Source organism: Palaemon carinicauda, chromosome 1 (assembly GCF_036898095.1).
Source record: "Palaemon carinicauda isolate YSFRI2023 chromosome 1, ASM3689809v2, whole genome shotgun sequence".
Classification (NCBI taxonomy): Eukaryota; Metazoa; Arthropoda; class Malacostraca; order Decapoda; family Palaemonidae; genus Palaemon; species Palaemon carinicauda.
Genome location: NC_090725.1, coordinates 72,111,017 through 72,128,140, shown reverse-complemented (window position 1 = coordinate 72,128,140; position 17,124 = coordinate 72,111,017). Strand labels below are relative to the sequence as shown.

General features: G+C 46.9%; 1 protein-coding gene across 1 annotated transcript in view; it reads left to right on the top strand.

The window, feature by feature from the left end:
• LOC137648877 (uncharacterized) overlaps nt 1–17,124 on the top strand; it is a 139,317-nt gene that overhangs the window by 956 nt on the left and 121,237 nt on the right. The window lies entirely within an intron of this gene.

Below are 17,124 nucleotides of genomic sequence, written 5' to 3'. Positions count from 1 at the left end.
GTTTGTAATGTCAGCGTATATTTGGTATATATTCAAAATATTCTAAATTAAAGATTGAGTAATTACTGAAAAGTGTCACTATTTGTGAATTGTATATTTTATGTGGTATTACTTTACAATAAATCTCATTTTTCAATATTAATCTTACCCGATAATCATGTAGCTGTCAACTCCGTTGCCCGACAGAATTCTACGGACGGGATACGCCAGCGATCGCTATACAAGAGGGGGGTGTACTCACCAGCGCCACCTGTGGCCAGGTACTGCAGTACTTCTTGTTGACACCACCTCAATTTTTCCTCTGTCGTGCTTCCGGCAAGACCTACATGGATACGCTTATAATTTTGGAGTCTTTGTTCACGGTTTTGGTGAAGTATTGCTCTGAGATTTCAGCTTTCGCTATACAGGAAGCTTTTCCCTTAGCTTAGATAGCTTTTGGATTACTTTTGATTTATGGTTTAACGATCTTTAGCTTTAATTTGGAATCCCCCTTGACTGTTCTCTGATTCAAGATGTCCGACCATTCTCAAGCTCCTCCCCAAAGACGATGTAGGACTTGTATTAGGCGGCTTCCGAAGGCCTCGGTTGATCCTCACACCGTTTGTTCCGATTGTAGGGGAAAATCCTGTCAGTTGGAAGATCGATGTGAGGAATGTGCCGGACTTTCGGAACTTGATTTTATTCGATTCCTTAAGTATACCACTAAGTTAGAGAGAGAGAGAGTTAGGAGGAGTTCGGCTCGCTCTTTACTTTATTCCTCCCCCCATGATCCTCAACCTTTTCCTCACCCTGTAGTGGCTACCCCCGAACCTACTATTAGTGCTCAGCCTGATATGTCAGATGTTTTACGTGCTATTCAGGCTTTAGGTGATAAAGTGGAGTCGGTAGTGAGTGACCACAAGTTCCTTTTGGCAGACGTCAAGGAACTTAAAGTGAAAAGTGCAGTGGGAAGTGGTAGTGCCAGTGCTGTGCCTAGTGCTAGTGTCAGTGTCAGTGTTGCGCGTGAGGATACTTCTGTGCGTGCCAGTCGTCCTCCCAGTCCGGGACCTCTTGCAAGCTCCCAAGCCCAGGGGAGAAGCAATGTCGAAGGGCAAAAGGGTTCGGCAGGCCTTGATCGGCGCACAGTAGTATCCTCAGTGGTTGCGGGCGTATCTTATAGAGATCGTCACTTCCACTCTCAGACGATTGAGCCCTTAATATCCTCGTCTGCAGAAGATTTTTCGGGGAGAAAACGCTGGACTCAGGCCTCAAGACCTCTTAAGCGTAAAGTCCAGACCGCGCGAGTCCAACAGCCAGGGTGTAGCCATTGGGCTAGCTCGGACTCGCCGCAGTCATCAGGTGACTGCACGCCTCCTAAGAGAGGCAAGGCGCTGCCTCAACAGACCTCAACTTCTGTTAAAGCTATGCCTCAACAGACCTCAACTTCTGTTGATCCTAAGATGGCTTTGCTGCAGACTATGCAGTCGCAGCTTGCGGTGTTGATGCGGGAGTTTCAGGCAGAGAAGGTTAATACACCTCCTCCTGCGAGCGCTCCTCCTCCTCAGCGCAGTACAATCTGCCAGACGTATGAGGTTGAGGTTCCTCAAGCTACCTCCATGCGTGAGCTGCCGCGTTGGGAGTTGCCAGATACCAGCGCTGTGCAGCAACCTCCACTTTCTTTGAGGCAGGTGCCTCTTACCACGCAGCAACCTCCTCAACAATGGGGACAGGAACCTTATGCTTTACAATCTCCTCTACCCTTGAGGCAGGAGTATCTTGCATTACCTCCATCCTCGAGGCAGCAACCTCTTGAGGTACGACAACCTCTACCATCCTTGAGGCAGCCACCTCAACTCTCGCAGCAGCCACCTCCACTTTCCTCGAGGCGAGAACCTCAACTCTCGAGGCAAGCACCTCAAGAACCTCAACTCGTGAGACAAGAGCCTCTCTCTGCGCAGCCACCTCAACCCTTGAAGCAAGCGCAACTCTTGAGGCAGGAACCTCATGCTATGAGTCAGCCACCTCAACGCATGCATCTGCCACTTTCTCCTCAGCTTGAGCCTCTTCCCATTCAACTTGAACCGCAGTCTATGCAGCATGAGCCTCATGCTTTACTACAGTCGCCTCTCACCACGCTTGCTCCTCAGACCTCCGCAGAACCTCCTTCATCCCAGCCTCAGGACTTTGTCATTACCAGCCCTCATCCTCTTCAACAGAGACTTGAGGATGAATCCGCAAGTGCGCATGCACCCGCTCTTCAGGATTCAGCCATTCAGCAGACCGCTTTAACTTTACCTCTCGCTTCTCAACCCTCAGGTGATGAGGTTTCTGAGGATGAAGCTGCTCACCTGGATGATCCTTCATCTGACGTGGAGGAACCCAAGTCATTGCCACCCTCCATCGACTTTCGCAAGGTTCTGGCTCTGTTCAGAGAACTTTACCCGGATCACTTTGTGTCTGCTACCCCTCGCTCTCCTCCATCCGAGTTCTCTCTAGGCATGCAACCTGTTAAGTCTGCCTACACTAAGCTCGTCTTCGCTAGATCTTCAAAGAGAGCTTTGAGAATGTTAGGGGATTGGTTGCAGTCCAAGCAGCAACTGGGAAAGACGTCTTTTATGTTTCCACCTCCTAAGCTGACGTCTAAGGCGGGCGTCTGGTATGCCACAGGAGAGGAACCAGGCTTGGGGGTCCCTGCCTCTGCCCAGGCTGACTTCTCAAGTTTGGTTGACTCTCCACGAAGGTCAGCTATGAGACGCTCTAAGGTCTGCTGGACCTTTTCTGACCTGGACCACTTCTTGAAGGGAGTCTTTCGCGCCTTTGAAATTTTTAATTTTCTCGATTGGTACCTGGGGGCCTTGAGCAAGAAGACTGCCCCATCTGACAAAGACTCGGCCATGTTGATCATGTCCTGTATGGACAAAGCAATTCGCGATGGTTCCGGCGAACTTGCCTCTATGTTTGTATCGGGAGTCCTCAAGAAAAGGGAACAGCTTTGCTCCTTCCTTTCCACTGGTATCACCTCTTGCCAAAGGTCGCAGTTACTTTTTGCTCCTCTTTCTAAGTTCCTGTTTCCTGAGGATCTTATCAAGGAATTGTCTGCGGGTCTCATTCAGAAGGACACGCATGATCTTGTGGCCTCTTCAGCACGGAAGGCTAAGATTGCTCCTTCAGTTCCTAGAACTTACCGCACCCCAGTGGCTGATACTCCTGCTACTAGATTTATTCCGCCCTTTCGTGGCAGAGCCCCCAGCCGAGGAGGTACCCGTCCAGACGGTCACAGGGGCAGGTCCAAGAAAGGTATCAAGTCTTCGAAAGGCAAACACTGACTCTCCTCCTCTCCAGACAGCTGTAGGAGCCAGACTCAAGATCTTCTGGCAAGCTTGGGAAAGAAGAGGTGCAGACGCCCAGTCTGTCAAGTGGCTAAGGGAGGGTTACAAGATACCATTCTGCCGCAATCCCCCTCTGACCACTTCTCCCATCAACCTCTCTCCCAACTACAAGGAAAAGGACAAGAGGCTAGCGTTACATCAAGAGGTGTCGCTTCTGTTACAGAAGGAGGCAGTGGTGATAGTCCGGGATCATCAATCCCCGGGCTTCTACAACCGTCTCTTTCTGGTGGCCAAGAAGACAGGAGGTTGGAGACCGGTGCTGGACGTCAGTGCGCTCAATGCTTATGTCACCAAGCAGACGTTCACTATGGAGACGACGAAGTCGGTCCTAGCAGCGGTCAGGCAGGAGGACTGGATGGTCTCGTTGGATCTGAAAGACGCTTACTTTCACGTCCCCATTCATCCAGACTCCCAACCTTTTCTGAGATTCGTTTTTGGAAAGGTTGTGTACCAATTCCAAGCCCTGTGTTTTGGCCTAAGCACGGCACCTATGGTGTTTACGCGACTGATGAGGAATCTTGCGAAATTCCTCCACTTGGCGGACATCAGAGCCTCCCTTTATTTAGACGACTGGCTGTTAAGAGCCCCCACAAGTCGTCGCTGTCTGGAGAGTCTCAATTGGACTTTGGACTTGACCAAGGAACTGGGTCTTTTGGTCAACTTAGAAAAGTCCCAGCTTATTCCTTCCCAAACCATCGTTTACCTGGGAATGGAGATTCGGAGTCAAGCTTTTCGGGCTTTTCCGTCGGCTCCAAGAATCAACCAAGCCCTAGAGTGCATTCTGAGCATGCTGAAGAGGAACAGATGCTCGGTGAGACAGTGGATGAGTCTAACAGGGACCCTGTCATCGTTAGCCCTGTTCACCGAGTTAGGGAGACTCCACCTCCACCCCCTTCAATTCCATCTAGCAGCTCACTGGGACAAGGATTTGACGCTCGAAGCGGTCTCTATTCCTGTTACCAAAGAGATGAAGACTACTCTCATGTGGTGGAAGAGCAACATCCTTCTCAAGGAGGGTCTCTCGTTAGCTGTTCAGACCCCCAATCTTCATCTCTATTCGGACGCATCAGACTCGGGCTGGGGCGCGACCTTGGACGGACAGGAATGCTCGGGGACATGGAACAAGGAACAGGAAACGCTTCACATCAATTGCAAGGAGTTGTTGGCAGTACATCTGGCCTTAATGAACTTCAAGTCCCTCCTGCTAAACAAGGTGGTGGAGGTGAACTCCGACAACACCACAGCCTTGGCATACATCTCCAAGCAGGGAGGGACTCATTCGAAGAAGCTATACGAGATCGCAAGGGACCTCCTCATTTGGTCAAGAAGTCTAAACCTCAAGCTGGTAACGAGATTCATTCAGGGCAATATGAATGTCTCGGCAGATCGCCTCAGCAGGAAGGGTCAGGTCATCCCCACAGAATGGACCCTTCACAAGGACGTGTGCAACAGACTTTGGACCTTGTGGGGTCAGCCAACGATAGATCTGTTCGCCACCTCCATGACCAAGAGGCTCCCATTGTACTGTTCCCCAATTCCAGACCCGGCAGCAGTTCACGTGGATGCTTTTCTGCTGGATTGGTCCCATCTCGATCTTTATGCATTCCCGCCGTTCAAGATCATCAACAGAGTTATCCAGAAGTTCGTCTCCCACGAAGGGACACGGCTGACGTTGGTTGCTCCCCTTTGGCCTGCAAGAGAATGGTTCACAGAGGTACTGCAATGGCTGGTCGACGTTCCCAGGACTCTCCCTCTAAGAGTGGACCTTCTACGTCAACCTCACGTAAAGAAGGTACACCCAAGCCTCCACGCTCTTCGTCTGACTGCCTTCAGACTATCGAAAGACTCTCTAGAGCTAGAGGCTTTTCGAAGGAGGCAGCCAGAGCGATTGCCAGAGCAAGGAGGATTTCCACTCGTAGAGTCTATCAATCCAAGTGGGAAGTCTTCCGAAGCTGGTGCAGAGCCAATGCAGTTTCCTCTACCAATACCTCTGTAACCCAAGTTGCTGACTTCCTGTTACATCTTAGGAATGTTAGATCTCTTTCGGCTCCTACGATCAAAGGGTACAGAAGTATGTTGGCATCAGTTTTCCGCCACAGAGGCTTGGATCTTTCTTCCAACAAGGATCTACAGGACATCCTTAAGTCTTTCGAGACCTCTAAAGTACGTCGCTTGTCCACTCCAGGCTGGAATCTAGACGTAGTCTTAAGGTTCCTGATGTCTCCTAGATTTGAACCTCTCCAGTCAGCCTCTTTCAAAGACCTTACTCTCAAAACTCTTTTCCTCGCCTGCCTTGCAACAGCCAAAAGAGTTAGTGAGGTTCACGCCTTCAGCAGGAACATAGGATTCACATCCGAAACAGCAACATGTTCCTTACAGCTCGGGTTTTTGGCAAAAAATGAACTTCCTTCACGTCCTTGGCCTAGATCGTTCGAAATTCCTAGCCTCTCCAACATGGTGGGTAACGAGCTAGAGAGAGTTCTTTGCCCTGTCAGAGCTCTAAAGTATTATCTTAAAAGGTCAAAACCTATACGAGGACAATCAGAAGCCTTATGGTGTGCCATCAAGAAACCTTCGATGCCTATGTCCAAAAACGCAGTTTCGTATTACATAAGGCTTCTGATTAGAGAAGCTCATTCTCACATGAAGGATGAAGACCTTGCTTTGCTGAAGGTAAGGACCCACGAAGTGAGAGCTGTAGCTACTTCGATGGCCTTCAAACAGAACCGTTCTCTGCAGAGTATTATGGATGCAACCTATTGGAGGAGCAAGTCAGTGTTTGCATCATTTTATCTCAAAGATGTCCAGTCTCTTTACGAGAACTGCTACACCCTGGGACCATTCGTAGCAGCGAGTGCAGTAGTAGGTGAGGGCTCAGCCACTACATTCCCTTAATCCCATAACCTTTTTTAACCTTTCTCTTGAATGCTTTTATTGTTGTTTTTGGGTTGTTACGGTAGGCTAAGAAGCCTTCCGCATCCTAGTTGATTTGGCGGGTGGTCAATTCGTTCTTGAGAAGCGCCTAGGTTAGAGGTTGTGTAGAGGTCCTTTAGTATGGGTTGCAGCCCTTTATACTTCAGCACCTTAGAGTTGTTCAGCCTCCTAAGAGGAACGCTGCGCTCAGTAAGGAAGACGAACTTATTAAAGGCAGAGTAATGGTTCAAGTCGACTTCCTTACCAGGTACTTATAATTTCATTGTTATTTTGAATAACTGATAATATGAAATACGGGATACTTAGCTTCTTGATATACATGTACACTGGTTTTCACCCACCTCCCTGGGTGTGAATCAGCTACATGATTATCGGGTAAGATTAATATTGAAAAATGTTATTTTCATTAGTAAAATAAATTTTTGAATATACTTACCCGATAATCATGATTTAATTGACCCACCCTTCCTCCCCATAGAGAACCAGTGGACCGAGGAAAAATTGAGGTGGTGTCAACAAGAAGTACTGCAGTACCTGGCCACAGGTGGCGCTGGTGAGTACACCCCCCTCTTGTATAGCGATCGCTGGCGTATCCCGTCCGTAGAATTCTGTCGGGCAACGGAGTTGACAGCTACATGATTATCGGGTAAGTATATTCAAAAATTTATTTTACTAATGAAAATAACATTTTTCTAAAGAAACTTTTTACGAGAATGACCATTTTTGCCGCGTATGACTTTTCATTGGCGGGAAATTGGCAGGAATCCTTAGGCAATGGTTAATAGATGGCGTTAGTGTAGCAAAACGTTGTCTGGGAAAACTAGTCATTCTCAAAATAGTTTTTGAAAAAAAACACTAATATTTTTATATAATATATTTACCAACTATAATATATACATTTCACAAATAGTGACACTTTTGAGTGATTACTCCATTTTTAATTTAGTTTCTATTTTGAATATATGCCAAATGTTCGCTGACGCCACGAACTTCTCTTTGATTGACTATGTTGACGAGTCGGTTCCTGGTCGCTTAGTACCTCCTCCACCAACCCCTCCCCCCTCCCGCAACATATCTTGCCATTTTTTGCTTTTCCAGCATTTAAAGAACCTCCTAATTACTGTACAAAGAGAGGGGAGCTGCAGGAATGCATAATTTTGGAGTAAATGGAGAGCGTGTTCTTGTAAACAAATACCAGATTAACCATAGCTTCAGCATAGAAAATGTCAATTTTGATGTCTTTGACGTGTAGTAGGCCAGTCTTTTAACTTAAATTAGTGATACAGCCTTATCTAATTCCACCAAGGATGTAGTGATCTTGAAGGATTAGGAATCTTTGTATAGCAACTGACAGAACCTATTGCATGCACAGAACACCACCTGACCTAACCTATAAGCCATTTCATTACTACTTATGTAATGTGGGCTAACCTCCCCCTGCGATCCCCCTTAGACTGCTGTATTTTGTGCCATTCTGCAGGCTCCTGTGAGTGCTGTAACAAAATTTTAGGGATACATCGCAACTTCATGTACCACTCCAAACTGAATTGGTGATCTGAAAGGGGTGGGCTTGGTCCTTCTACAACCCCAATTTTTCTCAAATGACTTACTGCTTAACATTACGTGTTGTACTAAACTTCTAGGAGCCTTTGTATAATGATGAACAGGACCCCCTCGCGCGAGCTTAGAAAATGAGAATATCCTTCCTTTTTTAGGTATTCGTAAGCCCAGGCCGTCTTACTACTAAACCTGTGTCCATTGTTCTGTGAAACCGCTAGACAAGAACAGCAATTAACGTAAACTTCCCTACAAAACCTAACCTAGAAGCTGTGTCCTCATAGGGGGTTTAATGCCCCCTGCTACCCCTCTTAGACTGCCTTATTCTTAGCATACCCTGTGTTTGCTTTGCAACACAAAAGTCTATTTTACAAGTAATGATAAAGTTTACACTCGTCCCAACGAAATACATTCACCCCATGATTAACCCTTTCGCTAGGAAGCCGTAGATTCACTACTGTAGCTCTATACGAGATTTGTCATCATCGGATATACTCGCTCGTTTACCCTATGATAAGCTATATTTCCATGATTATTTGTTTTACTGCTGATTACCGAATAATTTTTTTCAAAGATTGCTTTATTTTCCAATGTATTTCACTCTCAAACAACCAAAATGTTTTTCCATTCATTGGTATGTGATTATAGAATGATTTTGAAAAAAAAAAGTTTGATATAATTATCTCTTAAATAATGGTAAAGCACTGTGATTTTGTGTAAAAAAAACAAAAAAACCTTATAATCTTTGAAGTGAATGTTATTCTGTTATAATTCCGTGTTAAATAGCCGTCAAAAGATATAAAACTACTCTTTAGTAATTTTGAACTTTATGTTGTACAGGAATGTAGTGAAAATATCCATTTATTTCCTTTGACACAAGAAATATTCTATAATTTTTTATTATAAGGTACGGTAAAGCACTGCGATTTATGTGTAAAAATACGTTATATATTTATTGAAGGGACTATGTTATTCCATAATAATTTCACAATAAAAAGCCGTTGAAAGATATAAAACTACTCTAATTTAGCTTATACAGATGCATAATGAAAATATCCATTTGTTTCTTTGACAAAAGAGAGAGAGAGAGAGAGAGAGAGAGAGAGAGAGAGAGAGAGAGAGAGAGAGAGAGAGAGAGAGAGAGACAGAGAGAGAGACAGAGACAGAGACAGAGACAGAGATAGATCTGATTTTTTTACCTACCATCAAGAAATTGGTTTATAATAATTGGCAGCAGCATTGGGATAGTCCAGATGGGAATAACGTGAGAGAAATAAGAAATGTCCTATCCCCTTGGAGGTATAACATGATTCCTTGAAAGTGGGAGACGTCTCTCTATTTTCTCCGCATTGGTCACACTCGGTTAACACACAAGTTTTTGATGACTAGGCAACATCATCCATATTGCGATAAATGTTTGGTACCCTTGACAGTGTCTATTAATCGAATGCTCTACTTATAGTGCCGAAAGAAATAGACATCTGTTTGAGGTTCGAGGTGAGGAGGGCAGGTTCATCCTTGCCAAGATTCTCGAACATGATGTGTCATACCAAACTAGTAGTATTTTTATTTTCATTTCAGAAGGAGGTCTTCTGATAGCTATTTAACTGTGATAAGGACTTTTTTGCTTTTATTGTTTTAAATTGAATTAATGTTCATTTATTTCCTTATTTATAACAAATGATATCGGCTTCAATGACCTTTGATGTTAGGATGCCAGATAACTCATAATCAATCAATCATTCAATCAATCAATCATCTAAGGGTAGCGAGTCCAAACTTCCATTCCGGGCAGGAGCGTAGGGAGTTGAAGCATGCCTTCTGGCAGGTCATAGCTTGCATAAGGGTCATAAATAAGCTGTCAGATCCTGGTACTACATCCCAGGAAGGTAAAGAGATGGTTTTGGATGAGCTCTTCGGAACTCGGAGACCTCCTAAGACCAGCACAGATCTGCCGTGATCGAAGGGATTGACAGCAGCCAGAAGGAATGCTATCTCCTAGATCGCAAGAACTTCTAATTCCCTGAGAGCAGGTTCCTCTTCTAGGATTCTTCCACTTCCTTTCATTTTGCAAAGGAAGTATTATGAGATCGAGAATGAACTCGCTCGACCTTGACTCTTGACCCCTCGGTAGAATCTCTCATAAGGGATCTTCCAACTCGAACACTCTCTTCCTTGAGAGCTTCACTTTCGGCAGCTTATCTCCTCAACATAGAGCGAGGCGCGAAGTACGCCATACAAGAGGCTTCGTGGCTACATTATGTGTCCGATGATCTTTCTAAGGAGTCCACAAGGAAGTCTTTGGAGTCCTTCCTTTTGCCAAGTACCTGTACGCTCGAGTTTCTGTCGCACCACGCCTTCAACTTGTGGGCGAATGCCATCCTCAAGCGACAGGATACCATCATTGGGAGGTTCCATAGGCAGATGCTGAAAGAAGAAGTAATGCACTTGAAGAATTCCACTCTCAAGGGGACCTCACTCTTCATTCCAGAAGAGATAGAAAGGGCAGCTGACAGGTGGAGAAAATTCTCCAAGTATTCTCGCCTCCACAGGGCCATGACTTTCTTGTTCCTTAAGACCTTCACAGCCTTCCAAGACCCAGCCTAGAACCTCTAACCCCTCGATTTCTAGGTCCTCTGAACCTCCAAAGGTGTTTAAGCGTCCCTTTAAGTCCAAAGAACAGAAAGGGAGCAAGTCCTTCAGAGGAAGGAAATGTGGTAGAGGGAGTGGCCGAGGTGGCTGCTCCTACTAGGGACGGCAATCTTCATCACCAACCACCAGTGGGAGGATGCCTGCAACTCCCCTGGCAGAGGTGGCAGAATCACTGGGCAAATCCCTGGACGATTGAGGTGATCGACATATGGTATCGCGTCTCATTCAATCTTTCCCTCCTCTGACTCCTGATCCAATTCTATTAAGCATCTATATGAATAGATTCATAAAGGAGCCGGCCCGAAGTCCAGACCATGCTACAGAAGGGTGCTCTGAAAGAGGTCTTGGACAGGTCTCCAAGCTTCTACTGTTGACTCTTTCTTGTGAAAAAGGCGTCTGGAGGCTGGAGACCGGTCGTAGATCTCTCACCCCTGAGCAAGTTTGTCCGGCAGAGTCCGTTCAGGATGGAGATGGCGGACACGATCATCTAGGCTGTAGGCTGTAGGCTGTAAGACCAAGGGACTTCATGTGCACTTTGGATCCCAGGGACGCATACTTCCAGACCCCAATCTATCTGTCTTCAAGGCAGTATCTCAGATTCATAGACGAGAACAAAAGATATCAGTCCAAGGTTCTCTGCTTCGGTCTTGCGACAGCACCTCAGGTCTTCACCAGGGTGTTCGCCCTAGTGTCATCTGGGGCTCACAAGAACGGCATTCGTCTTCTCAGATATCTCGACGATTAGCTGATTCCAGCAGACTCGGAGATGACCCCTCTCCATCAGAAGGACTTGCTTTTAGAGTGTTGTCAGGATGGTGATAAATCTTGAGAAGTCATCACTGTTTCCATTTCAGAGACTGGTATATCTCTATATGATTATAGACACCAACAAACAAAGTGTTTCCATCAGACTATGGAGTACACAGGCTGAGAGAAGTGGCACGACCCTTCCTCAGACGGGGAGATCTACCAGCCCGACAGTGGTTACGTCTCCTCCCTGCTCTTTCTAGTTCCAAAATGGCCACCTCAGGATCAGATCCCTGCTGTGGCCACAAAAGTCAGTGTGGAACCAACACTCAGACTCCCCGGACACTCTAGTTCCTATCACTTAGGACCAAGTGATGGACTTGCTATGGTGGGTGGCAGACGAAAACCTTTGCAAAGGGCAAGATCTTCTCGTCCCTCCTCCGGACTTGTTACTCTATACAGGTGCATCAAAAAAAAGGATATGGGCCCCACTTGCAGCAACACACGGTCTCAGGCCTATGGTCAGAGTCCGAAAGGTACTAGCACATGAACCTCTTGGAAATGAGAGCAGCTTTTCTAGCTCTCTTTCAGTTCCATCAGTTGCTGACGGGTTACTCTGGTGTTGATGAACGACAACACTGCAGTGGTGACTTACATAAACAAACAAGGCAGTACCCTTTCGCAGCCCCTATGCCATCTTGCAGTAGAGATTCTAGGGTGGTCAAAAGAACATTTGGTATCACTATCAGCTCGTTTTATTTCAGGCAAGAGAGGAACGTGCTTGCAGACAATCTGAGCAGAGCGACAAAGATACTGGGCTCCGAATGGTCTTTGAAACCTCTTATAGTCAACAAAGTCCCAACTTTGTGGGGTTCCCTGACAGTGGACCTATTCGCAACGTCCCTGAACTTCAGGCTCTCGCTGTACTGTTCACCAGTCCAGTACCCTCAGTCTCTTTGGTAGGAGGCATTCCAACAATGGTGGGACAACATCGACATGTACTTATTTCCCCTGTTTTGTCTGATGAGAAGACTGTTCAACAAAACCAGAGCATCAAACAATCTATTGATAACACTCATAGCTCCGCTATGCCATCATGCAGAATGGTTTCCAGACCTAAAACTTCTAGTAGATCTCCCGAGAGAACCACCTCCACGACCAGATCTATTCAAACAACCACACTCGAACATCTTTCACATGACTCTCCCATCTTTTTGGCTTCACGCTTGGAGACTATCCAGCATCTCCTCTCTCAGAGAGGCTTTTGGCAACAAGTTACAAAGAGAATGTCCAGCTACTTGCATTAGTCCTTGGTGTCGTGGAAGGAGTCTCTCTCCACTTTCACTATTCCAGTAATAGTGGAGTTTCTTGTATACCTTTGGGAGGAAAAACTCCTTTTCAGTCTTGGCAGTCAAAGGCTATTGCTCAGCCTTAAGCCTTGCCTTTAAACTGAAAGGAGTAGATATTTCCTCTTCGTTGGAGCTTTCTTTACTCATATGGAGTTATGAGATCACTTGTCCCCAGTCGGAGATAAGACCTCCGCCTTGGAACGTGGTTCGCGTTTTGAGATCCTTATAAGGACCTCTCTACGAACCATTATGCCATGCAACAGATCGTAATCTCACTTTGAGGATGACGTTCCTACTTGCTTTAGCGTCAGCAAAGAGAGTTAGTGAGCTTCATGGTCTCTCATATGAGATCGCCCATTCAAGGGGATGGGGGTGGGAAGGTGACACTCGGCTTTGTCCCTGAGTTCATTGCAAAGACTCAAAAAAAATACGGGGTTACTGTACCCTAGATTCGGGCCCTTTTAGATTAAGAGTCTACGTTCTGTAACCAATGATCCAGAGCAATTGGTACTATACCCAGTAAGTAGTTTGAAATATCTTAACCCTTTTACCCCCAGGCTCTTTGGAAATTTCCAACCCTTAACCCCCAAGGGGTTATTTTTTCTTCAGCACATTTTGCAGTATATTTTTTTTAAATTGCTCTAACAGCCTTATTTTTTGTCATAGAGAGGTCAGGTTGGTCTCATTCTCTTGGAAAATGCCTGAATTTTTTCAAAAAATTATAAAAAATATGAAAGAAAAATTTTTTATAGCATTTTTTTGCAAGGACGTACCAGTACGTCCATGGGGGTAAAGGCATGAGTTTTGTGAAACGTACCAGTACGTCCTTTGGGGGTAAAAGGGTTAAACGCTCTGCAGCAACATGGCCCCGACTGACATCTTTATTTGTTAGCTCAGTAAGGATTAAGAGGGGAGTTACTAAGAACACTATTTTGACATGGATTCACAAGATCTTAGACGGTGATTTGAATCCCCCCCCCCCTCTCCAGCTTGATGATCAAGAGCTCATGATGTCAAGGGCATCAGTACGTCCCTGGCATTCAAGTGCAACTTTTCAGTGTTGCAAGTACTACAAGTTGGCATGTAGAAGCGTCAAACAACTCTCACCGCTCGCTATTGACAAAACGTGACCCACAGGAAACTCGATACGTTTACTATCGGTCCTGTGGTGTCTGCTCAACAAGTGGTTTAAGAATACCTCAGGCTCCTTGTAGTAGCGGATGGTTGAGGACATTGGTTACCGGGGTCAAGTGTGGGATGAATGAGAATATGTCTGGCTTTTTCCTTTCATCTTCCCCTCTCTTGGGGTACAGCATCATGGGTCCCTCTGCAAGGTGGCTTCAACCTCTGCAGGTAATAACCATTTTCCTTTTGTTTCCTAGTTTAGTCATAAATTAATATACAGTACTTGTATACATCCCCATCGCTTCCTGCGAGGTAAGCATTGGGAAACTTTTGGTTTTAATTTCTAGTTAAACCCGGAATACTCTTACCTAGACGTTCATATGCTATCTCATAACTATTTGAGTTGCTGAGGCCATTATCATTCTTACTTGGTATTGATAAGTGAGATGACAAGGTTCTGCCCCTCCCATCGGGGAGTGCCTGCTCTTTTTCTGATCTTTTGCATATGTGGCTGGTCCCACGTCAAAGGAAGTTCTGTTCGAACTCCTTCAGTTGGGTGTTGAGAGGAGTGGACTCCGTCATCCTCAGAGGTGGATCTTTCGCCCCTATTGGGTGCAGCACCAGGCGATCTTGGTGCTGCTGCCTACAACTCGGACTTTTGGTCCCTTACTGTGGCTGATGTTGAAGACTGCGCTTCCCCCCCTGGCTGAGTTGGGAGAGAGTCAAGTCCAAGGCATTGCCCTTCGGGAGGCCATCTCTCTCGCCTGTGAGAGAGAATTTGTAGAGACTAAGGAGGGACATCGCTGATTTTCAGAGCAGGCTCCCTCTTCGAAGGAACCTTTTAGACTTTCGGGCTTTATGGGGTGGAGAAGTTTTTAACTCCTTGTCATCCTGGGCATGCTCTCCCCCCCCCCTACGGTAAGCACATGCTTGTTCAATCCTTTGGACCGACTCCCTGAGACCCCGGGCTTTTGTTACCCCGAGCCTTTGGGCTCGCATCAAGCTAAGCTTTCGGGCTCTTGTTACTTTGATCCTCGGTGTCATCATAACCTGACAGTTGCTCGCCGCATGACTCGTCAACAGCTTGTCACCCTGTAGCTGTTTTCGGTTCTTCATCTATTCGCTGTGCAGCATATAGGCAGGTCTCACCCCCTCCTCGTCACTTGTCTTCGGACAAGCCGTTGTCACCTCACAGTCAGGTGATAAGTGATCATTTCTCTCTACAAAGAGACCCTCACTCTAGGAGAAACGAACACCAGTCTCGCCAGTTGCATGATCGTCACTCTCTGCCTCACAGGTCTCCCACTCAGCACACTCCTGCCAGACGTTTGCTAAGGTGACCCTCTCCACCTTGCTGCTCTTTGCCTCCTCACCTCGCATGACCTACGGTTTGACGATTTCCACCACAAATTTTATCGGGCCCAGGGTGGATGACCAAAGGAGGCACCGAAGCAGAGCACTGCTTTGAAGGACCAACACCAGGCAAAACCCCAGCCGGTTAAACCTGTGCCACATTTGCTTGCAGGTAAGGTGACTAACTGCCCTTCCTTTCAGGTTCCCGGACCTAGGGCACCTGGTTGCCCTATGGATCCTTCTCTCAGCTCCATAGGTAGTAGGGACCTCCCCTGGCTGAGAGATTTATTTAATGTAGTGCGGGAGGCAGTCATGGGGGCCCTTCCCCTTGCCCGTTCTCAATCCGTGGGTGGCACTCTTAGGATTCCCCTGATGGCTTCTCTCCATCCGGGTTCCTCTCCTTTTTCAGACCCTAGGAGGAGATCCAAAGGCTCGTCCCACGCAGGAAAGGGTCTTAGAGAAGTCAGAGAGCTCCCCCTAGGGAGGACAGGGTGATCTCTCTGACTGACTATTTCTGCCTCTCTCCGAAAGAGTTGGTTCCTCCAAAGTCCTGTCCTCCATCCCAGCCTGACGTGATTCCTTCCTTCGGGGAGGACCAATGTCCCCTCAGGAAAGAGAAAGCTGCAAGGCCTTCTGTTTTGGAGCAATACCTGCAGGGAGCTGAAGAACTTGCTTACCATTCTCATGTCCTTGGCAAGAGCTTCCGCCCCTCAGCGAGAGAGGCCTAGGGAAGTCTCTTTCTCTAGAGCATTAGCAAGAGACACCCCTTTAATGGCCTACCTTGACGACTTCAACCCACCCCAGGCTCCCATGGGGGAGGGCTCGGTGGTGGATGAGCAATTTGGTTATGAGGACGACCTTTTGCCTAGAGCCGCTAGTCCTAAGCTTATGGAGGTGAAGCATAGAGTCTAAGCATGCCTTCTGGCAGTTCTTGGCCTGCATTAGATCCGTTATGGGCTGTTAAATCCATCAACAGCCTCGCATGGTGTAAAAGATATGGTCCTGGATCATGTTTAAGACCCCGAAGGCAAGTGCAGCTTTGCTCTAGTCAAAGAGGTTGAAGATTGCCAGAAGGAAGGCAGTTTCACAGGCTAAGTGCTCCTCTAGCTATCTCTGAGCAGGCTCCTCTTGACGCCGTATGTGCAGCAGAGTACAGTATATACTGTGAGGTAAGGAACAAGCCTCTTCCAGCGTTACCTCTTGACCACTCTATAGAGGCTCTCACAAGGGGTGTTCCCTTTGAGAGATTGTCGGGGCACTCAGTCTCTTACTCGGCTTCAGAGATCATCAACCAGGAGAAGGTTGCGAAGTATGCCATGCACTCTCTGTGGCTGTATCTGGTTGGGATCGGTGGGACACCTGATCAAGTCTCAGGTCTCGATGAAAACCCTCCTTTGTCTGGCAACAGGGAGGATCGAGTTCCTCTCCCACCAGTTTGTTAACCTGTGGATGTATACCATCCTAAAGGGACGAAACTCAATCATTGAGAAGTTTCATTGACAGCTCCCACTACCGGAGGTATCCAGGCTGAAAACTCCTCTTTCAAGGGAAGTTTCCCATTTGCCCCAGAAGACATCAGGCGGGTGGCGGAGAGATAAGGAAGTCTGACCAGGACTCCCTCCTCCGTAGGGCCCTGACATCGCAGCCCTATCAACCTCCGCCACAAAAGAAGCAACCTCCACCCAAACCGCCGACAAATAGGGCTACGGGCTCAAAACATCAACAGCAGAGTCAGGTGTCTAAGAAGTCATTTCAGGGCAATCGGAAAGAATGGAAGTCCTTTTAGGGCAATCGGAAAAAATGAAAGTCCTTCTGGGGAGGGAAAGAAAATAGAGAAGCTGGCACTGGCCGCTCCCGCTAGGACGGGCAGCCCTCCCACTTGTCCACCTGTGGCGGGATGCCGCTGGCTAAGGTCGCTGCAGCTCGGGGCTGACCCCTGGACGGTCTAGGTGATTTGTTCAGGGTATCGCGTCCTGTTCATTCAATCTCTCCCTCCACTGACTTGGGATCCAGTCCCAACAAGCTCCTATGTGAAAGAA